General features: G+C 50.1%; 1 long non-coding RNA gene across 2 annotated transcripts in view; it reads right to left on the bottom strand.

Annotated features, from left to right (window-relative positions):
* LOC138862009 (uncharacterized) overlaps positions 1–22292 on the bottom strand; it is a 77730-nt gene extending 55438 nt beyond the window's left edge. For both annotated transcript variants that reach the window (XR_011398613.1, XR_011398614.1), the window contains exon 1: positions 21782–22292. This is a non-coding gene — a long non-coding RNA (uncharacterized lncRNA). The remainder of the gene's footprint in view (positions 1–21781) is intronic.
* Between the last annotated feature and the right edge of the window lie 208 nt (positions 22293–22500).

Raw genomic sequence — 22500 nt, 5'->3', positions numbered from 1 at the left:
CGAGTAGAAGGATGGAGAGGTTAACCCCTACCCCCCTTTCACCCCATCTCCTTCGCTCTTACTCTTACTCTTACTCTCTGTCTCTCTCCTCTTTTAATCGCTTATTTTACTCCTATCTCCCTTTTCCTTTCCCTCCTTCTTCCCTTTTTCTTCCCCTCACCGTCTGCTTCCCTCCTCCCCTCTCTTTCCCTCTCCTTCCCCTTCCTCCTCTCTCCTTTCCCTTCCACTCTTCCCTCTCCTCTCCCTCCTCCCCTCTCCACCCCCCTCCTCCCCTCTCATCCCCCCTCCAGGAAGAGACATCTGTGTCCGTGGAATCCAATATTCGAGTTTAAATATCACACGGATATCAAAGTAAACACGAGACTTTTTTTATATTGATGATCGTGACACCAGTTTCGCGATAATGGGTGTCAGCTGAAGACAAGGTGGAAATGGTGGTACTAATAATGATTGTTGTTGTTATTTTTATCATTATTATTATTATTTGGCTGAGTTTAGATAGTGATGGTCTCTCATTAAGATAAATTTTACATTATATCGAGGTGTCATAAATTCAGTAATTCAAAATATCAATACTTTCTCTTCTGACGACTTCCCATCACAATCACAATAATAAAACGCTCTTAAACCTACAAACAAACACAAAATAAACAATACCCCCCGCCGTGCAACATACATCTTCTCCCTCGCAGTAAATGCACTTCGGAAAAAAAAATATGTGGCGATCTCGAAAAGAAAAAATTCACTAAACGGCAACTTTCGGGTCCCATTACCACTGAAAATTAACTTGTCATGACTAATTCCTTCAAGAAGAGAGTATAGCGGCACTGGGGAATGAAGGGATCTACTGATGGGCAGAGGGTAAGAGGGATGGGTGAGGGGGGAGGGGAGACGGGTGAAAGGGGAGGGGAAACAGGGATGGGTGAAGGGGAGGGGTAAGAGGGATGGGTGAGGGGAGGGGAAATAGGGATGGGATAAGGGGGAAGGGAATGAGGGATGGGCGAGGGAGGAGAGAGATGGGTGAGGGGTGAAGGGAAATAAGGAGTGCTGCTGATAGGGTGAGGGTAATGGGGATGGGTGAGGAGCAGGGAGAGAGAGGATGGGTGAGGGGAAATGAGAGGTTCTCCTGATGCGCTGAGGGTAAGAGGGATGGGTGAGTGGCGAAGGGAAAGAGAGAGAGAGAGAGAGAGAGAGAGAGAGAGAGAGAGAGAGAGAGAGAGAGAGAGAGAGAGAGAGAGAGAGAGAAGCAGACAAACAGAAAGAGAGAGCGAGCGAGCGAGCGAGAGAGAGAGAGAGAGAGAGAGAGAGAGAGAGAGAGAGAGAGAGAGAGAGAGAGAGAGAGAGAGAGAGAGAGAGAGAGAGAGAGAGAGAGAGAGAGAGAGAGAGAGAGAGAGAGAGAAGCAGACTGAGAGAAGAAAGAGGTTAAACAAGTCAAAGGAGAGGATGAGGGGTGAGGCGAATCTCCCGATAGACGCAAGGCGCTAGGTGAGGGGAGATAAGTTGGCAAATTATGGATGGAGGGGAAAGGCGGCGGGCGCGGGGGATGGGCGTGCGGGGGGGGGGGGGCAGTGTGGCTGCGAGATTGCGAGGCGGGGAGGGGGGGCGGGCGGGCGGGCGAGCGGGCGGGCAGCTACCGTCTGGGTGAGGGGAAGGCTCCCGGCGAAGTATGCGAAGGGAATGGGTGACTGATGAGGGGAAATGGGGGCGTGGGCGGGGAAGGATGCTAATGGCGTGAACGAGGGGATGGGGGGCGGGGGAGGGGGCGTATGGGCGGGCGGAAACAACAGCTAGCGAGACTGAGAGGAAGAAGCAAGGCTAAGGAAAAGAAACGCTGTGAGAACACGAAAATAGATTCTTAAATCGCTTGATAACACGAGAGAAAAAGAGAAACGAAATAGACCGATAAAATGAAAAAAGATAAAATAAGATTGATAAGAAGAGAGAAATCAGAATGGGCTTCCATCCTAGAACAAAAAGCGAACGGACGAACTCGAAAAAAACAAGAGAAAGACAGATAAAAGCCACGGGATGAAACCCAAGCCACGAGACGAGAGAAAAGGGGAAACCTCGCTTCTCCCCGGACGACGAAGCCCGAACCCCGCCGCCGAGTGTCAACATCAGAGACAACTTAGGTCTAAGAGCTTTGAGGTTGTCCGCCCGCCCTCCAAGGCCCCGAAAGCCCTCTTGAGGCGGGCTTTCCTCTCCGCCCGCGCACGGAGGCCCGCCCTTTGTTTACCGGCTCCGCTGATGAGGGGCCGTTCGAAGCCTCGGGCGCCGGGTCGTGCGCGCCATTAAGAGCGGCGGCGAACGTCTCTGCAGCGAACTATACGAAATACGAGCTTACGAAAACGTCACTAAGAGGAACGTCTTAAATGAGCATATAACGAACGCTACGAAAACGGACGCCTCAACCAAGGAAATCACTCCAACGACCTCCACTGCGACGCAAACTTCCACGAACGAACGACACCGCAGCGGACATACCTCGAACGTCACCCCGACCACGGAACGTATTCCATCCCCCGTTCTTGCGAGCGCTGTGTCTCCTCATTTCCCTCATTCCCCAACAGCGCCACCAAAACTGCCCCGCCGTCGCTTCGCCTCCGCAGCGAGACGTGCATTCCGTGGCAGTGACAGCTCCTGACGCCGACAGTCCTGACGTTCGGGCCGTGCTTGCAGTCACAACAGCCGCACACAGGACCCGGCTCGTGCCAAGATGTGCATTATGACCTCAAAGCACAAGCTGACGTTCATCACGTGTGTAGTGCGTGTGCGTGCCTCCGTGTGTGTGTGTGTGTGTGTGTGTGTGTGTGTGTGAGAGAGAGGGAGGGAGGGAGGGAGGGAGGGAGAGGGAGAGAGAGAGAGAGAGAGAGAGAGAGAGAGAGAGAGAGAGAGAGAGAGAGAGAGAGAGAGAGAGAGGGAGGGAGGGAGGGAGGGAGGAGGGAGAGGAGAGAGAGAGACAGAGAGAGGAGAGAGAAGAAAGGGGAGGAGAGAAGAAGAGAGGAGAGAGAGCGTGTCTCTGTCTGTGTCACCACCACATGAGCCTTATCTATGTTTACGGTTATCTGCTGCCTATGAATGTCAGTCTCCATGTGTTGTCTGCAGCCAGCGGTAAGCGGTCACAAAGATGCTGACAGATCGGAGCTGACCTCCCACTTGACCAGTCAGCTGACTCGCCGGGGAGATTGGGAGGGTGAGTTCCCCCCCCTTCGGCAGATCAGCTGATTCTCTGGGGAGATGAAACGTGTCTTCCACAATATATTGAATTATTGCCTCATATCTTCTAGTGCGTAGTGCCTTCCTAAGGCTCAATTATCCCTCTACTCCGTCCTCCGCCACCAGTTTCTTTATCATAACCGTCCGTGCACAATGTGAGGTAATTAAGAGTGGTATTGGTGATCGTCGTACAGGTTCCATCTCGCGCGCAACAATGGCTTCCGTCAAATTTATTCCCCCTAAAATGAAAAAAGGGCCACGACATGGACAAAATGACACCTAATGTACTCCTTAAAAGCTATTCAAACTGCCCCGCCATATTCAACCTCCCCAACATTAATACATCTCAGAAAACAAAGAAAAATCGAAATCCCGCCAAAAAACAAAAGCGAAGCGGATGAATAAACAGAGTGAAAGACGCGGAGCTAAAGAGAATCGATCGGGCAGTGTTGGGGTGCAGCAGGAGGGAGGAGGGACGGAGGGCGGGAGGGCGGGAGCAGGAGGCCACCCAGCCACCAGTGAGCAGGGACCAGCAGGTACCAACACCCGAAAGGGTAGGAGGAGGGGCGGAGGAAGCAGGAGGGAGAGAGAGAGAGGGCGAGGGAGAGGGAGAGCTGGACCTAAGGACTCCCCAGCCAGCCAGCCGCCAGGAAGGCCACGGGAGACGATCCAGAACCAACTCGCAGCAACGTCGGAGTAGCGAAGGTGGGCGGAAGAGGGAGGCGAGAGGGAGGGCGCAGCATCACCAGAAACCCGAAGGGGGAAGTGGCTCCAACCCGAAGATCCTTCCTGCTCGCAGATGGCGGGAAGGGGGAGGGAGAGGGAAGGAGTGGATAAAAGAGGGGAAGGGAAGACAGGAGGGGGAGGGGGCGAGGGAGTGAGGAGGGCACGTCACATCAAGAGTCCAGCAGCAGCAGCAGCGGCGGCGGCAGCGGTTCGAGCATTTCATAACGCGGGATGGAATAAGCAGGACCAGAGGTGGGTGGGCCGGCGGGGGGAGGGAGGAGGGGGTAGATGATCCCTGGGGAGGCTGATCCGTCGTGAGCCTCTGATGTGGTGCTGGTGTGGTATCAGAGGAGCGGCTGGCGGAGGCTCAATGATGGTGAGAGGCGGCGGCGAAATAGCGGGCGCGCTCTCGGATGGTGACGGGCGCGCAAAATGGTGATGGTGACCACTGCCAAGCGTGCATGTGATGTCGACAGCTGGAGATATGGCACCAGCGCAAATAATGATGGGCATTGTGGTATTGGCTGGAGAAGACGTGGAGGACGAGGGCGGCGCTGCCTCCGTCGGTGCCGCGGCGTGGTCGAGGCCAAACCTCAATAGGTGGAAGGTATAATGGCCGCTGCTTAGGCCCCTCGACGCGGCCGGTCCCGCCACAGAGCCGGCGGACGCGGCGAGCCAGTCACTCAGCCCCCTTGCTTCCCCGAACTAACTGCTCTCCTAACCACTTACCAGCCAATCGGTGGGCTAGAACCGGCAGATTAGTAAGCTAGGCGACCCAATCAGTGAGTCAGACCCGAAGATCAGACAGGCGGAGCAGCCAATCGCGGAGTGAAACAGCCGTCGTCACCCATAGAGGCGACAAGCAGTGCGGAAGACGGCACATTAACACACTAACGAGGCTAACGCGGGACTAGCATGCCAGGGTCGGGCGCCTCCCTAAAATGCCTTCGAAGACGAGGCATTTTAGGGCGCCCTCCTGCTCGGGTCCGGAGCCCTTAATGCGCCGGGACATAATAATATTAAGCTAATTTCACAAAACTGTTCGTTCCGACGGAGGATTCGCGGGCGTTTTCGTGTGAGGTCGATTCCTTTTCGGAGAAATGAAATTTCTTCCCCTTTTTTAAAATCTGGACACTATAAAGGATCGAAGTTATTAAAATAATGAAATCTTGTATAAGAACCCTTCAGATGGTAATGCAAAAAGACGTGAGATAATAATGAAAAAAATGAGAAGGCGGGGAGAGGAACGAGAGGCAGGGGTATAGAAGAGAGAAGGAGGGGAGGCGGGAGAGGGAAGAGAGTGGGGAGAGGGGAGGGGAGGGGAGGGGAGTTGCAAGAAGTAATTTCGACTGATTATGCCACGTGTAAGAAAGGAGACCGGTAATACACTTCAACACAGCAGATGGTGGCAAAGCACTAGAAAGGAAGGGAGAAAAAGTGTGAGAGAAGGGATGATAAATTTGAAAGGAGAAAATATTGAAGAATGGCGTTCACTGAAGAAGGTAACGAGGTAAACATACAAAATATCCAGCATTTTGTTTTTCTATCTATCTATCTACCTGCCTGTTTGTCTGTCTATCTATCAACGTATCTACCAATAAAAACAAAATAAATAAAAAAGCGGAAAAATATATGTAACCCACCGCTCAAAAAAAAAAAAAAAAAAAAAATCAATAAAACACGCTTTCAGCTCCTCGAAGAACAGACAGAGAAAAGATACTCGAAAAAGAGTGAAGGAGAAGAGGGTTGAGGGGAAAGCGAGGGGAAATGCGGGAATGGAGAGAGGACAGGATAACGTACGCAGCTGAAAGAGAAATACGAAAATGAGAATGGGAGAAGAGGGAGGATGGAAGGAGGAGGGACGAGAAGGAGGAATGAGAAGGGAGAAGAGTGAAGGAAGAGGTGAGAATAAGAGAGGTTGGGAGACAGAGGGATGGAAGGAGGAGGAAAGAGAGGGACGGAATGGAAGAATGGGAAGGGAAACGAGGAAAGAGAGAAAGGGGGACGTTGGGGAAGAAGACGAGGAGATGGAAAGAGTGAGGAAAATAAAGGAGAGGAGAGGAACACAATAGAGAAAGAGAGGACAAAACAAAAATAAATGAATAACAGCTAAGGGGAAAAAGGGACACAAAAGGGGCTGAATATGTTGGAATAACCCCTTACCAATACACATCATATCGGCTGTTCTACGACGCCAACTAGGATGAGGAAAAAGGAGGGGAGAGAGAGAGGGGAAAAGAAAATGGGAGACGGGGGAAAGGGAGGAAAGAGGAAGAGAAAGAGGGATAGAAAGTGAGGAGTGGAAAAAATGCTAAAAAAGGGTGATAAGGAAGAAAAGAAGAAGAGAAAGAAGGGGAGAGAGTGAGGAGTAAAAGAAGCTAAAAAGAGGGGAAAAGGAAGACGGTCCAACGAAGAGTAGATGGAAAAAAAAAAAAAAAAACTATACCACAACGTACACGAATCAAGAATAGAAAAAGAACACAAACACACAAAAATAAAGAGAGAGAAAAAGAAAGGAAAAAGACACAAGAGAGGAAAGGCCAGTAAATAAGGCAAAGAAAGCGGACGGAATAAAGTTAAACAGAGAGAATCCGACTGAAAGATGCGAAAGATGGACGACAAGCGGAGGTCCGTGGAGAATGTGCACTAACGCAGAAAGTCCAATAAAGAGCTATAGAACGGGATGGTCGGCGGAGGGAGGGGAACGGGAAGGGGAGAAGGAGGGGAAAAGAGGGGAAAGAAGGGAAGGGAGGAGAAGGGGAAAGAGAGGCGAAGGGAGAGGAAAAGAGAGGGGAAGGGAAAAAAGGGGGAAGGGGAGGAGGGGAAAAGAGGGGGAAGGGGAGAAGGAGGGGAAGGGAAGAGGAGGGGAAAGAGAAGGGAAGAGAAGAGGAGGGGAAGAGAGGGGAAGGGAAGGGAAGGAGAGGAAAGAGGGAAGGGGAGAAGGAGGGGAACCAGAGAGGAAGGGAAGGGGGAGAATGGGAGGAAAGAGAGGGAGAAGGCAGGGGAGGGAGTGGAAAATAGAGGGGAAGGGGAGAAGAGAAGGAAGGGAAGGGAGAGATAAGATGGAGGAAGGGGAGGGGAGAAAGAGGGGAAGTGAGAGGAGAGGGAGGGAGAGGAAAGCAGAGAGGGAGGAGTGAGGGGTGGGGGGGGGTATTTAAGGGAAAGGAAGGGGAGAAGAGGAGTTGAGGAGGGTAGTTAAAGGGAAGGGAAGGAAGAGACGGAACTGAGGGTAAAGGGTAAAGGGAAAAGAAGGATAGAGGAAGAGAGGGGAGCGGAGAAAGATAAGGGTGAGGAGAGGAGGGGAGAATAGGGGGCGGGGGTGATGGGAAGAGGAGTTAAAAGGAAAATGGGAGTGAGAGAGAGGAAGAGATTGGGGAAGAAACGAATTGGGAGAATCGATGCAGGTGTTAAGAGAAAGAGAAGAGGAGAGAAGGGATAAGGGGGCGAAGCAAAACCCTTCCTTTTCGGGGTTAGCATACAAAGGGGGGGGTCAGAAAGTAGGAGGAGGAGGAGGAGGAGGAGGAGAAGGATGATGATGATGATGATGATGATGATGATGATGATGATGATGATGATGATGATGATGATGATGATGATGATGATGATGATGATGATGAGGAGGAGGAGGAGGAGGAGGGGCAGGAGGAGGAGGAAGAGAAGGCTGGGCAGAGGAGGAGGAGGAAAAAAAAGGTAGGAGGAGGAGGAGGAGGAGGAGGAAGAAGAGAAGGAGAAGGTAAAGGCTGGGCGTAGGAGGAGAAGGGTAGGAGGAGGAGGAGGAGAAGAGAAGGAGAAGGTTGGGCGTAGGAGGAGAAGGGTAGGAAGAGGAGTCGGAGGAGGAGCGTGCACTCAGACACAAACACACAAGAAGAGGAAGAGGAAGAGGAAAGGGGAGATGGAGAGGGGATGCGACTACATAGCGGAGGGATCCACGAATAGAAAGGAGGACACACAATGAGGGGAGAGGAAAAGGGAAGAATCTGGAAAGGGAGAAAGGAGAGGCGAGGAGGAGGGGCAAGGAGGCGCGAGAAGAATAAAAAAGATGAAGAGACAACGGATGACAAGAAAAAGGGATAAATGAAAGAAGTCGACAGAGGACTGGGGTATTCAACAAGACTGAAAACGAAAGAACGAGAGAGAGAGAGAGAGAGAGAGAGAGAGAGAGAGAGAGAGAGAGAGAGAGAGAGAGAGAGAGAGAGAGAGAGAGAGAGAGAGAGAGAGAAGAGAGAAGAGAGAAGAAAGAAGAGTCAAGAGAGAATAGAGAAAAGTCAAGAATCAAGAAACAAGAGAGAGAGAAGCGAAAAGAGAGAGAGAGACCAAGAACGAGATGGCATGGAGCACAGCACGAGGAGCCGGCAGCGAGTCGGCCCGCCACCGAACCACACGACGAGGCTGGACGACGAGCCACACGACTCAACTCAAGCCAGTCAGCTGAGCGAATCCTAACCAAGCCAAGCTCATGGAAGAAGGGGGGTCGGGGTGGGGGATGGGGTGGGGGCAGGATACCTTCGGCAGTTGGGGGGATCCTCAGAGGAGATCCTCATGGGAGATCGTCATGGGAGATCGTCATGGGAGATCGTCATGGGAGATCCTACACCCGAGGCAAGAGTTTTTCCTCGAGCACGGTTTCCTCCGCTCGGCAGGCATGGCGCGGGACTCCCGAACAACAGCGTCCTAGACTGAGGGGATAGTACGGGGGGGGGAGGGGTAGAGGAAGGAGGAGGGGGAGAGAAGAGTACAGTGACCGGGGGATGAGTAGGGGGGAGGTGGCGAGGGACGAGGGGGTGAGAGCAGGAGAGGGGAGAGGGGGAGAGGGTCCATCCAGTGGCAGGTGTGAACAGGATCCCCTTGGAGTCGCTGGGAAGGGCCCATTGGCTAGTAAGTAGGATGTAGGATGTGACCCCTGGGTAGGAGGAGGGGATCTGGTCTCGCGGCGGTGGAGAGGCGGGGAGACATCGCCCCGTGGGAAGGCGGTGCGAAAGGACAGAGGAAGGAGATGGAAATGCGGGGAAAGGAGAGAGGGAGAGAGAAAGAGAATGAGAAATAGAGAGAGAGAGTGGGGGAGGGTTTTGGGAGGGAGAGAGAGGAAGGGAGGGAGGGAGAGATGATAGGATGGGAACTGAAAGGATAAGAAGGGAAAGGAATGGAAGGGACAAAATAGGAAGCGATAGAAAGGGTAGGAAAAGAATAAGAAGGACGAGGGATGGAGTGAGTGATGGAAGGAGATAATAAGAGGAGAATGAAGGAGGAAAGGGCAGAAAGAGAAGGAGAACGTGAGGAAAGAAAAGGGTAAGAGGTGTAGAAAGAGGGGTGAGGTGAAAGGAGACAGAGAGGAAGAAAATAACAGGAAGGGGAGACTAAGAAAGAGCGAGAGGAGAAGAGGTGATATGAAAGAGAGGTATTTCAAAGGGGGAAAAGGGAGACAGAAGAGGAGGAAGAGAGGGAGAAATGAACAAGAAAAAGAGAGGATGAGCAGGGAAAGAGGAGCAGATAAGTGACCGGCGTGAGACAATAGAGAAAGAAACTGAGAAAACAAGAGTAAGATGATGTAAACAAGAGAGATAAGGGCGGAATGAAGGGAATGGAGAGGGATAAACATCTGAGAGAGAGAGAGAGAGAGAGAGAGAGAGAGAGAGAGAGAGAGAGAGAGAGAGAGAGAGCGAGAGCGAGAGCGAGAGAGAGAGAGAGAGAGAGAGAGAGAGAGAGAGAGAGAGAGAGAGAGAGAGAGCGAGAGAGAGAGAGAGAGAGCGAGAGAGCGAGAGAGCGATAGAGAGAGAGAGAGAGAGAGAGAGAGAGAGAGAGAGAGAGAGAGAGAGAGAGAGAGAGAGAGAGCGAGAGAGAGAGAGAGAGCGGGAGGGAGGGAGGAAGAAGACCCTCAAACCCGCCCTCGTTGCCTCCAGAGGGAACCCACACACTCACTCTCCTCCCCTTTTTTCGAGTCCCAGTCCCTCCGCCGTCGCCATTCCGGCCTGGATATGGATCATTAGCATTAATTACGTGCCGGTTCCACGGGGGCACCGCGGGCCGACGCCGTGGTGACGTGAGTGCGCCGATAAGACCACGAGATAATGAGTCGCGTGGAGGCGTTCGGCAAGTCGGGCCTGATGTCGTGGCTCTGAGCGATGTCCGCCGCTGTCTACCTCGCCCTCCTCCTCCTTCCCCCCCTCCTCCTCTTCTCTCCCCTCTCCCCTTCCCCTCCTCCTCCTCTCTCCCCTCTCCCCTTCCCCTCCTCCTCCTCCTCTCTCCCCCTCCTCCTCCTCTCCCCATCTCCTCCTCCTCCTCTCTCCCCTGCCCCTCCCCACCTCCCTCTCCCCTGCCACCCTCCTCAACCTCTCCCCTCGCTCTGGGTCCCCACCACTCGCTCTCCCCTCACGCTCCTCCTGCTTATATCCTTCTCCCCTATTGCTTCCCTATCCATTTCTCCCTTTCGCTGTGTGTGTGTGTATGCGCGCGCCCCAGGCCCCGGTCTCCTTCGTCATGTCACCCCCGCACCTCATGTCGCTCACTTTCTCCCTCATTCCCTCAGTTTCTATCCTTCTCCCTTTAGTATTCGGTTTCCCCTCCGCCTCCGCTTCTTCCTCCTCCTCCTCCTCCTCCTCCTCCTCCTCCTCCTCCTCCTCCTCCTCCTCCTCCTCCTCCTCCTCCTCCTCCTCCTCCTCCGCCTCCTCCTCCTCCTTGCTATCAAGAGGCACTGTTACCTGGCCTCACCTTTGCCAACGTTGGGCCACTCTGACACCCACGCCGTAGTGAGTGTGCGCCACGGAGCGAGAGAGATACTGGGAGAGGGAGAAGGAGAGGGAGAGAGGGAGGAAGAGGGAGAGAGGGGGGAGGGAGAGGGGGAGGGGGAAGGGGAAGGGGAAGGGGAAGGAGGGAGGGAGGGAGGGAGGGAGGGAGGGAGGGAGGGAGGGGGGGGGGGAGAGAGAGAAGAAAGATTGAAAAAGAGAGAATCAAAGAACAAAACAGAGAGATAGAGAACGAAAAGAAACACAACGATACAGAGAAAGAAAGAAACGAAAGAAAAGGAGAAAAAAACGAGTCATAGAATTAAAAAAAAAAAAAAAAAAAAACAGACAGACAATACCAAGTCCATTTCACCGAAATATCCTTGAAGAAGCTCGTGTACTCCTTGACCAGCGCCTCACGTGTAAATTGGCGACGCCTTAGCCAGTCACAGCCTAGCATCGTTCTGGGGTGGGGTGGGGGGGGCGATGGTGTTGAAAGGAGAGGAAGGCGGGAATGATAATTGTGTTGAGGAAGCAGTAAAAAAAAGAAGAGGAAGAAGAGGGAGATTGAGAAAACACACTACATCGTATGGACGCGATGAAATATATATTGAAAGTAAATATTAATAGCAATAACGATTGGCGATCATCAACACCCCCTCCCCCCCAAAAAAAAAACCCTCCTGTTACAAGAGAAAAAAATCTTTCACCTAAAAATGGCAACCAAACCCGTAACAAAATATTTACCAAAATAGAGAGAGAGAAAAAAATGAAAACAAAAACATGACGAACTGATGATAAATGAAGATGGATGGGCCAGGTATATCAAAGGACAAGGGGAGGGGGGAGGGGAAGGGGGGATATGGGGAAGGGGGGAGGAGGGGGGTGGCATGGGAAAGGTGGAGAGTGAGGGAAGGGAGGCAGAGGGGAAGGGACAGAAGGGAGGTAGAGGAAAAGGGAGAGATGTAGAGGGGAGAAGGGAGATATACACACACACACACACACACACACACACACACACACACACACACACACAGCGAAAGAGAGAGAGAAAGAGAGAGAGAGAGAGAGAGAGAGAGAGAGAGAGAGAGAGAGAGAGAGAGAGAGAGAGAGAGAGAGAGAGAGAGAGAGAGAGAACCAGAGGTGGTGACTGAATATGGTTGGGATCATATCAATTAATAATATTGTAACAATTATAAAAGAAAAAAATACAACAGCTTGAAAAATTCAATTAGATGAATTTTAATACAAACCACCATTAAGCAAACACACAGGAAAACCACGATAGTAATAACAACACTAATAACAATGATAACAATAATAGTAATAAAATTGATTAAAAATATATATGTCAATGACAACGATCCAATAACAATGGTAGTAATAATGATAATAGTAATGATATTGATAAAAAAAAAAATATATATGTATATATCAATGACAACGATCCAGCCTGGCCTGCCCACAGCTGACACCCTCCCCCGCTGCCAACACCTCTGTGGCGCTCACTGCCCCTGACACCTGCATCACAAGCATCAGCAAGGCCATTAACACCAGCACTAGTCCCAGCACGACCACTACCACCACAGTTACGACCACATTCTACTCCCCAAACTCCGCTCCCTACTCCCCCCCCCCACCCCGCGCCATTGCTCCTCCTTCAATGCCTTCCTTCTTTCATTTTGCTTCTTCTCTCTCCCTTCCTTTGTCACTTGGTTCTCTTTTCTTTATCCCTTCCACGTCCCCGTTCCTTATCTTTTACTCTCTATTTCTCTTCCTTGATCATAATCATCTGGGCTCTCCTCTTTCCCTTCTTTCAATCCCTTTCCTTTATTCCGATCCCTTATCCTCCTCTCCTCACTCCGTCTCTCCTTTCGCCTTGTCAATTGCCAACTCCTCTTCCCTTTCCCCTCCTGTCTTCCCTACCTTCTCCTTCCCATTTAACACTAACTCCTCTCCTCCTCTCCTTCCTCTTCCTCTTCTTTCTGCTTCTCCTCCTACTCTTTCTGTTTCTCCTACTCCTTCTCTCCTTCTCCTCCTACTATTTCTGTTTCTCCTACTCCTTCTCCTCCTACTCTTTCTGTTTCTCCTACTCCTCCTCTTCCACCTCCTCCTCCTCCATCTTTTCCTCCTCTTTCTGTTTCTCCTACTCCTCTTCCCTCCATCCCCCATCCTCTTTCCTCCCCCCCCCTGCCGGCCCATCACAACGCGAGGCCGACAATCGCATAAGACCTCCCTTATTCCCATCGTGAGGACAGCACCGCGACAGTTCTCGTCTTTCCCCCATCATCGCCTCCCCTCCTAGCTCCCTCCTTCCTCCCCCTCCTCCTCTTTTTATTTCCTTTCCTTGATTTTGTTTCTCTGTTTCGCTGTCTGTCTTTTTTCTTTTTTCGTTCTTTCCAATCACGTTTTCTCTCTCTCTCACTTTTCCTTGCATTACACTATTTTTTCCTTTTTTTCTTTCTCTCTTTTAGCTTTCCACTTCTCTCTCTTTCTTCTCTCAGCCTTTCCCCATCTCCCTCCATCCCCTTCTCCTTGGTTGCCTCTCTCCTTCCCTCCCTCCCTCCGTCTCTCTTTCCCTCCCACCCTCTCTCCTTCTATCTCTACTTCCCTCCTTCCCTCCCTCCTTTTCTTCTTCCCTCCTTCCCTCCATGCCTTTCTCCTTCCCCTCTTCCCTCCCTGCCTTTCTCCTTCCCTCCCTCTATCTTGTTCTCCTCCCCACCTTCACAGGCGAACGACTCAGCCAGCCCGTAACAGACAACAATAATACCGGGCCGAGTATTTCACGGCGAATGGGGGGCCCTGGAGTATTGGATAACCATTTAAAAAGAATTATGAACGTCTTAAACCGCAACTCCAATGGAAGAATCATAAGAATAGCAGAAACTGGGGGTGAGGGAGAGGGAAGAATGGGGGGGGGGAAGGGAATGGGTTTGGGGGGAGGAGTGATGGGGGGGAGGTACGGAGGGGAGAAGGGGATGGGAGGGGTAGAGAGATGGGGAGTGAAGGAGGGGTGAAGGCGTGATGGGGAAATGAAGGAGGGAGTGAGGAAGGATGGGAAAGGAATGGCGAGGATAAAAGAATGGAGGGTGAGGGAGAGGGAGGAGGAGAGAGGAGGACGGATGAAGAGGGGATAAAAAGAGGGAGGAGGAAGGCGGGAGAAGGAAAGAAAGATGGAATGGCAGAGGAGGAAGGTTTGGCGTAAGAGAGAGAGGAGGAAGGAGGGAGCAAGATTGGAGATGGAGAAGGGAGGAAGGAGAAGAGAGAAAGAAGTAGTAGGAGAGAAAAAGAAGGAAGAAGGAAGAAAGAAGTAGTAAGAGAAGGGAGGGAGGAGAAGAAAGAAAGAAGTAGTTTAAAAGGAGCGGAAAGGGAGGAAGGAGAAGAGAGAAAGAAGTAATAGGAGCGAGAAAGGAGGAAGAAAGAAGAAAGAAGTATTAAGAGAGCGAAGGGAGGAGGGGCGGAGTAGGGGGGAGAGCAAGGGGAGGTGGGGAGGAGTAGATCTTTAGCGTATTCCAGCCACGCCTGTTCCCCAGCCCTCAATGGGGAAGTCACACACCTTGAGGAAGATTGGTTTCTTCTCGTAAATATTCCGGGAGCGAGAGATATAATCCACGAGGTCTAATGCACGGCTACAGCTCCTTCCGTCACCCTAATTTGCATATTATGTTTGTCTCTGAAAACCCGGACACATTTTCTTTCCCTCTCTCTCTCTCTCTCTCTCTTCCTCCTTCCCCACCCCACTTTTTATTTTTCTCTCAGTCTCTCTCTCCCTTTCCCCTCTCTCTCTCCTTCCTTTCCCTCTCCTTTCCCCATCCCCCCTTCTCTCTCTCTCTCTCTCTCTCTCTCCTCTCTCTCTTTCTCTTTCTCTTTCTCTTTCTCTTTCTCTTTCTCTTTCTCTTTCTCTCTCTCTCTCTCTCTCTCTCTCTCTCTCTCTCTCTCTCTCTCTCTCTTTCTTCTCTCTCTCGTTTCTTTTCCAAAATTTCCCCCCTTTTTGCTTTCACGGATCACTCGCTGGGTACGAATGCATCAACGTTGTTATGTTAACTTGATATTTCAAGGGATATTCCTGTCTGTGATATTCATCCGCAATCTATTTCGTTTTCAAGCGAAATTCCGCGAGATAGAGATTCGATCGTTAGAAAAGCGACAGTAGACAAACCCAGAAATATGGTGCGAATATCAGAGAGGAATTTCTAAAAATGGCGGACATACATAGATTGATTATCAAAAATACTTACGTACTACTGAGGTAGATAATATATACATGTATTGAAAAAAATCGTAATGTTTCTGGTAGAATGAGTGAGAGAGAGGAAGAGAAGAGAAGAAAAGAAAAGAAAAGAAAAGAGAGGATAAGAGAAGAGAAGAGAAGAGAAGAAAAGAGAAGACAATAGAAGAGAAGACACAAAACAATACCAAGTGAACAGCTTTCGCCTCTGACACTCACACGGTCGCCGCCTCGAACCGCCGCCATATTCGGGCCGCGCACAGGGCAGTCCTAGGCCGCAGACGACGAGGAAAATGTCCGCACATCTCCGCCAGGACCGAGGCCTCCGCGGATACGAAGTGCGGACCGAGTGCGGACCATCAGCGCAGCAATCAAAAACAGGTCCTACTCCTCCTCCTACTCCTCCTCCATCATTTACAACCTGCATCCCGTAAACGTCAGGTCAAGTGCAGCTACATGTAAATAAGACTGCTGAAACGACCGTACCTCCCCCCCCCATCACCCCCCCCACTCCTATCCCTTACTCCCCTCTCTTTCAGCACCCTGCCCCTGCCTACTACCCCCTCCCCCCTTCTTGTCTAACACCCTTTCCCTCACCCTTACTCCCTTTTAGCACACTCTCCCAACCCACTTCCCCCTCCCCCACTCACCCTCCCCTTTACCCCTCCCACTCCCCCCATCCTCTCCACCCCCCCCCCTCCAAGCATCCCCCCACTCCCTCTCCCCTCGCCACCGCCCTCGGCAAAAGGGGGGGGGGGGGGGTCAGAAACCCCCTCCTGCTCCTCCGCCTCCTCCTGCTGGTGCCACGATGAGGGGAAAGGAGGGGAGGCGCTCACACTACACACGGAGTAATCTGATAACCTGAGTCATTTACTTTAAACCCCTCTTTTCTCTCCTCTCCTCTCTTTCTTTCTCTCTCTCTCTCTCTCTATCTCTCTCCCGCTTCGCCTCCTCCTCCCTCCCCCACTGCCCTTACCTCCCACGCCCTCACGCTCCCTCTCTCCCTCCCCTTCCCTCCCACGCCCTCTCCATCCCCCTCCCTCCCTCTCTCCTTCTCCCCTCCCCTACCCATTCCCTCTCTCTCTCCAGTTTAAAATAATTAGTTAGAGCCATTTCGCCAGTCTGCCTGAAACCGCTAGTTAGAAATGAAGCAAGATTACAAGGTCTGGCTATTTGGGAAATCACTTGCTTGGGCTGATGAGAGATGTCGCTTCCATTTCAACCGCGGGATAGAGTGTGTGTGTGTGTGTGTGTGTGTGTGTGTGTGTGTGTGTGTGTGTGTGTGTGTGTGTGTGTGTGTGTGTGTGTGTGTGTGTGTGTGTGTGTCTACACATTGTATATTTATGTGTGTGTGTGTCTACACATTGTATATGTATGTGTGTGTGTGTCTACACATTACATATGTGTGTGTGTGTGTGTGTGTGTGTGTGTGTGTGTGTGTGTGTGTGTGTGTGTGTGTGTGTGTGTGTGTGTGTGTCTACACATTGTATATTTATGTGTGTGTGTGTCTACACATTGTATATGTATGTGTGTGTGTGTCTACACATTACATATGTGTGTGTGTGTGTGTGTGTGTGTGTGTGTGTGTGTGTGTGTGTGTGTGTGTGTGTGTGTGTGTGTGTGTGTGTGTGTGTGTGTGTGTGTGTGAGTGTGTGTGTTGGCGCACGTATAAACGTTCGTGTTTGAGCAATCCTAAAAGAATATCAGTGTTATCGCGTATGTACATGTAAGCATGTGTACCACTCGTGTATATATGTGTAATTATGCACGTAATCACGCACTTAATCAACCACACTACGGTTTCTGACGACACAAAATCACAGCCAATACACAAAAAAACGACACAACACGATTCTAGTTGAAAAATGTAACTACAAGCCTATAGAGTCTCAATGCACAATGTATTTTCTAGGAATGAGAGCCCCGGAGGAAAAAAAAATAACGGGAGCAAAAATATCAGACTCTCCATCGCTCAAAAAAGAAAAAAAAAAGAAAAAAAAAAAACACAACACAAACGCGGAGTCTCTCTCACAAAACGAGACCCCGAAATTCTTGTCCACTTACTGTTTTCCGCAATTGATCTAAGTGGGTCGCCGGAGTAATTGGTTGTGACTATCTCCCGCCGCCGTCTTCTCACCCCTAGTCTTCCTCCTCCTCCTCCTTTCTTCCTTTTTCTTTCTATTTTTTTCCTTCTATTCCTCCTCCTCTTTTAAAACTTCCTCCTCCTTCTTCTTCTTCTTCTGTGCCACACACTCTCGGTCGAAGCACAACAACGAAGGCACATCCCCGGGGCCGCCGTCGTCTCTACTGGTGCCTAGGACGGGGCGGTGGCGGTATAAGAAGCATGGAAGATGGGGGGGAGGGGGGGAGAAGAGGGGGTAGTGGGGGGTAAGGAGGAGGAGGAGAGACTGAGTGCTACAGAGGGGGGGGGGAGACGAGGGGGTAGTGGGGGGAGGAGGAGGGACTGAGTGCTACAGAGGGGGGAGGGGGGAGGAACAGGAGGAGGGACAGTGCTACTGAGGGGGAGGGGATGAAGATAGAGAGGGGGGGAGAGAGACGGAGGGAAGGGCCATCCTGAAGACACTGTGAGCTGCGTTTAGGACTTGTTGTGGCGATGGACTGTGGAGGAGAGCACATGAGCGGCGCTACTAAAGCATGTAATTAAACAAGAGGGCCTGCAGGCGGACGAAAGTAGATAAGGGGAAGTGCAACGGTGCGTAAGTTGCACAAGAATGGCGGTGCGAGGGCGAGTCAGGCGGGAAAGAAAGAGGGGTGAAAGAGGGGTGTAAGTGCATGCTGCCTCTGAGGGGACGACCGAACAGAGGGGAGATCGGGGAGAGAGTCTGTATGCTTGGGTGGAGGAGCTGAGGAAGGGAGATAGAAAGAGAGAGAGAGAGAGCGAGAGCGAAAGAGAGAGAGAGAGAGAGAGAGAGGGAGAGAGAGAGAGAATGAGAGAGAGAGAGAGAGAGAGAGAGAGAGAGAGAGAGAGAGAGAGAGAGAGAGAGAGAGAGAGAGAGAGAGAGAGAGAGAGGCGGGCGAGAGAGTGGAGAGATAGAGGTGGGAGGTATGTAATACAAGATTGGTACATTACATCATAAAGATAACATCGTTTACTGCTATCAAAACGCACGAGAGTGTACAAAGCAAAGAGTTAATAAAGAGAGCTGGGAAGAATAAGACAAAATGAGCAGCGAGGAGGGAGGGAGGAGAGAGAGGAGAGGAGAGGAGAGGAGAGGATAGAGAGAGAGAGAGAGAGAGAGAGAGAGAGAGAGCGAGAGAGAGAGAGAGAGAGAGAGAGAGAGAGAGAGAGAGAGAGAGAGAGAGAGAGAGAGAGAGAGAGAGAGAGAGAGAGAGAGAGAGAGAGAGAGAGAGAGAGAGAGGAGAGAGAGGGAGAAAGAGAGAGAGAGGAGAAAGAGAGAGAGAGAGGGAGAAAGAGAGAGATGAGAGGGAGAAAGGAATGAGGTAGAGATGAGGGAGGGAGAAAGAGAGAGAGAGAGAGAGAGAGAGAGAGAGAGAGAGAGAGAGAGAGAGAGAGAGAGAGAGAGAGAGAGAGAGAGAGAGAGAGAGAGAATAAAAATGCGAGTGGTGCAAACAGACACGCTTTATCTCATTTCACAAAGCATTAATCCTCCTCGCCGATTGCCAATATAATTTCCTCTCCGTGTCCAAACAAACTTCCGATCTCGGCTTCCCGGTCGCCGAAAGAGAGAGGGCGGAAAGGGCACTCCGACCTCCTACTCGCGGACGGTCTCGGGATCCGAATTCGTTACAGAATTCGGATCGAGTCCCGCCGACGTGATAACCCCTGCGTTGCCCCTCCTCTCCCTCTCTCTCTCTCTCTCCCTCATCACCCGCAAACTCACCTCACTTATCTCATCTCGGAATCCGAAGCGAGTCCCTCTCTCCCTCGCGGCCGAGTGGCGAGGCTCCGTGACACATAATCCATTCAGGCGATGCTCCGCGGACATGGCGTGAGCTGGTAAACGGGCTGGTGACTAGAAACAGCTGGGAGAGGTTTCACAGGGCCGGGGCGTGGGCAGAGCCGAGGCCCGCGTGTGCGAACCAGCTGGGGCACTTGCGGAGGCGGGCGGCACTCCATCTGGTAACGGGGCACTACCTGGAGCTTGAGGCCAGCGCGAGGCCCAAGACCCGAAGCCTGGCAAGAGCTCGGAGCTCAGTGCTGTTCCGATGAAACCCAGCCAACGACTGCCCCCAGCTGGCAGCGCTTGCTGGAAGAAGGCTGGGTTGGCTGGGCATAACAGCACAGCGCCCTCTGGGAGTGACGTAATGGGGCGCCATTTCCACTGACTAGTGACTCGCTGTTCTCCTGCTGGCGAGGGTGAGCTGGCGACCTCCATGCTGTGCGGCTTATCGTCCAGGATACGTCAGGCCAAGCCACAGGAGATAAGATACGGGCCAACGTCCGCCGTGGCGGGCGGAGCGCCACACGTGCTCCTTCGGTGAAACAAATTGTTTTAGAATAAATGCTTCGGCCTCGAATGCCACCCTGTAAGAATTGCCTTGCAGAATTCTCCCTTTCAGCATGATTTCAGCATCTACCACAGCCCACCCGCCGAGGCAAAAGCGCAGATCTACAGCACGAAAAATACTTCAGACTAAAAGCATTGTGTCTCGGCGGCCTTTCCTCTCTCGCCGGGCTCTTTCCTTCGTCTACAGGCAGCATTGTTGTCGCGACTCACACAAAAACAACAAATGAACCAGCTCGCTTTTAACGGATTTTAGTTTGCGGAGGTTTTAAAAAATTCAAAAACGAAACACTTTCCGTCTCGCAAGTCAGGCATAAAATAACATTTCTACATAAAAAGAGATAAAATTTTCGGCTAGATATAAAACAGATGATACGATTACAGAGAACACTTTCTCTTGTAACACATTTCTAAGGAATATGAACTTTAAAACAGTGTTCACATTCCCGACACTTTTGGAAAATAAGACTAAGTTCGAAAAAGGAAAATCACCAGTTGCCTTTTAAAAAATATATATATATCTCGTAATTTCTCTCCACAAAAACAAAGAGAGAGACAAAACAATTCATTTTTTTTTACAAATACACCACAAACACACACATATAAAAATTTCTTTCTTGTTCTACGGTTCACAATTTCAAGAACACACTCGACAAACCTGAAAATAAGAACTTGTACAGGTTAGAACTATCTTCACACAAAAGGCACCGATAACTTATAAAGAATTTCCTCAAGTTTCTGACTTACGTTTTGCATAGCTTTATAATTCATGATGAAACAACCAACAGTACAGTTTATCGTCATGTAATTTTAAACTCAGAGTTTCTGAAAACTTTCAACTTGATATGGAAAAGAACGCAAAGAATATGCAACTCACTCTATTTTTAAAATAGACTCGGCATTTCAGGAAACTCACAAAATTCTTATCACATCAAGGCAACACTAACACAATGAACACTTTATTAGATAATTGGAAACTGGAGATTGCAGAACACTTAATATAATATATCAATATATCGATATATATATATATATATATATATATATATATATATATATATATATATATATATACATATACATTACATACACACACACACACACACACACACACACACACACACACACACACACACACACATATATATATATATATATATATATATATATATATATATATATATATATATATATATATGTGTGTGTGTGTGTGTGTGTGTGTGTGTGTGTGTGTGTGTGTGTGTGTGTGTGTGTGTGTGTGTGTGTGTGTGTGTGTGTGTGTGTGAATATATATTAATATATATACCTATACCCACACACTCATATATAAATGTATATGTACATATATACATATATTAGGCGACCCCACCCAAATTCTATTAATAAAAATATACCAAGCACAAACAAAAAAAAAAGAAAAAAAAAAACACAACACAAACGCGGAGTCTCTCTCACAAAACGAGACCCCGAAATTCTTGTCCACTTACTGTTTTCCGCAATTGATCTAAGTGGGTCGCCGGAGTAATTGGTTGTGACAGAACATACAATCCCAAAACAATAAAAAAAACACGCAAAAAAGAAAGAAAAAATACATGAAAACCAGAGAACGAGAAAAGGAAAAAATAATAACCAAAAAAAAAAAAGAAAAAAAAGAAATAAAAAAAACAATAACCCCACGCCATTTTCCTTCCCCGGAGCAAAATAATAGGAAAAGAAGTGCTTAACATAAATAAGTAAACGGCAGAGGGCGGCTGGCTGGGACAATGTGACGGCCACGGCTAAACGTCAACTCCGCACGCACAATGGTAGGAGTAAAAGATGGCGACTTTCATATTGGAATACTCTCGCTCTCTCTCCGTCTCTCTCTCTCTCTCTTTCTTTCTTTCTTTCGGTGTCTTTACCTCTGTCTTTCTTCTCTCCCTTTCTCTCTTTTTTGGCACATCTTTTTTTTTTTTTAGATCTTAACTTTTTTTTTCTTATCTCCTCTCTCTCTCTCTCTCTCTCTCCTCTACCGTTTCGGACAGGGGGCGCACGAGAGAAAGAGAGGAATAGAGAGGAAAGAGAGAAGGCAACTGAATTGTTCTGTTGGTGATTTTAAAGTTGTGATGGGTGCGTGCGTGCGTGCGTGCGTGCCTTGTGGAGGGGGAGGGGGGTCTTGGGATGGGTAAGGGCAAAGGTTGTTTTTTCCCCTCACTCCAGGGTGTGTGAGGGGATAATTATGAGGGGAGGGGAGTCGGGCTGTAGGATGAGGCGGCAAGAACCATGTGGGGAAAATAAACACTAAAATGGAGGCTCACTTTCACCGAACCAGGAAAAGGCGAACACAAACTTCAAAGTTAAAAAAAATATGAAATAAACTAAAATGCAAAGAAACCCCGTCTAGAGACCCTCTGGTCCGGACTCACCAGGTTCGGCGGAGGCGGCAGCAGCGGCGGCGGCGGCTGAGTCTGTGGCCCTCTCTCCCTCTCCCTCTCCGCCTCGCTCCTCCCGAAAGTGCCTAGCTCCTCCGCGGTCCCGGCACTGCGAGGGAACTCCTTGGCTCCTTCTTGCACTTGCGGCGCCTCTGTGCTCGTCTCCCCCTTGCCGAAGAGACGCTGGGCCGCGTGTTCACAGGAGGAGTGACACACTGCTACTCCTACTCCCTCGCTACGACGCCCACGGCAACGGCGGCCCCCACAGTGCCACCTCCATCCCGACTGCCACCAAAGATGGCCCTTGGCGCGTCGTCTGCTACTGGCACGTCATCGGGGAATATCCGAGCCATCAGGTCGCTCGGTGGCTCTCGGCTGGAATTTCCATTACTTTAGCAGCTCCTGAGACACGAACGACACATTTTATACAAAGTTTGGAGAAGTTCCTTCCAATATATAGGAGGAAAGGGCGGTGCTGTGGAATGCTTGCGCTGCCGAGTGTCGTCTGCCACTGAACGGCGACTGAGTTGGCGGAGACACACCCCATGGGATATGTGCTGGCGAGTGGCAAATTTTAAAATAAATCTCATTTATAAATCCATTAAAATAAATAATTTCGAAATCATAAAAAATATCAAACCAGAATTTTTAATCGTCGTTCTATCATAATTAATAAATAAATGGAAAATATTACTGGGCGCGAACATTCAACA

Source organism: Penaeus vannamei, chromosome 6 (genome assembly GCF_042767895.1).
Source record: "Penaeus vannamei isolate JL-2024 chromosome 6, ASM4276789v1, whole genome shotgun sequence".
Lineage (NCBI taxonomy): Eukaryota > Metazoa > Arthropoda > Malacostraca > Decapoda > Penaeidae > Penaeus > Penaeus vannamei.
This window is presented reverse-complemented; position numbering and strand designations above follow the sequence as displayed.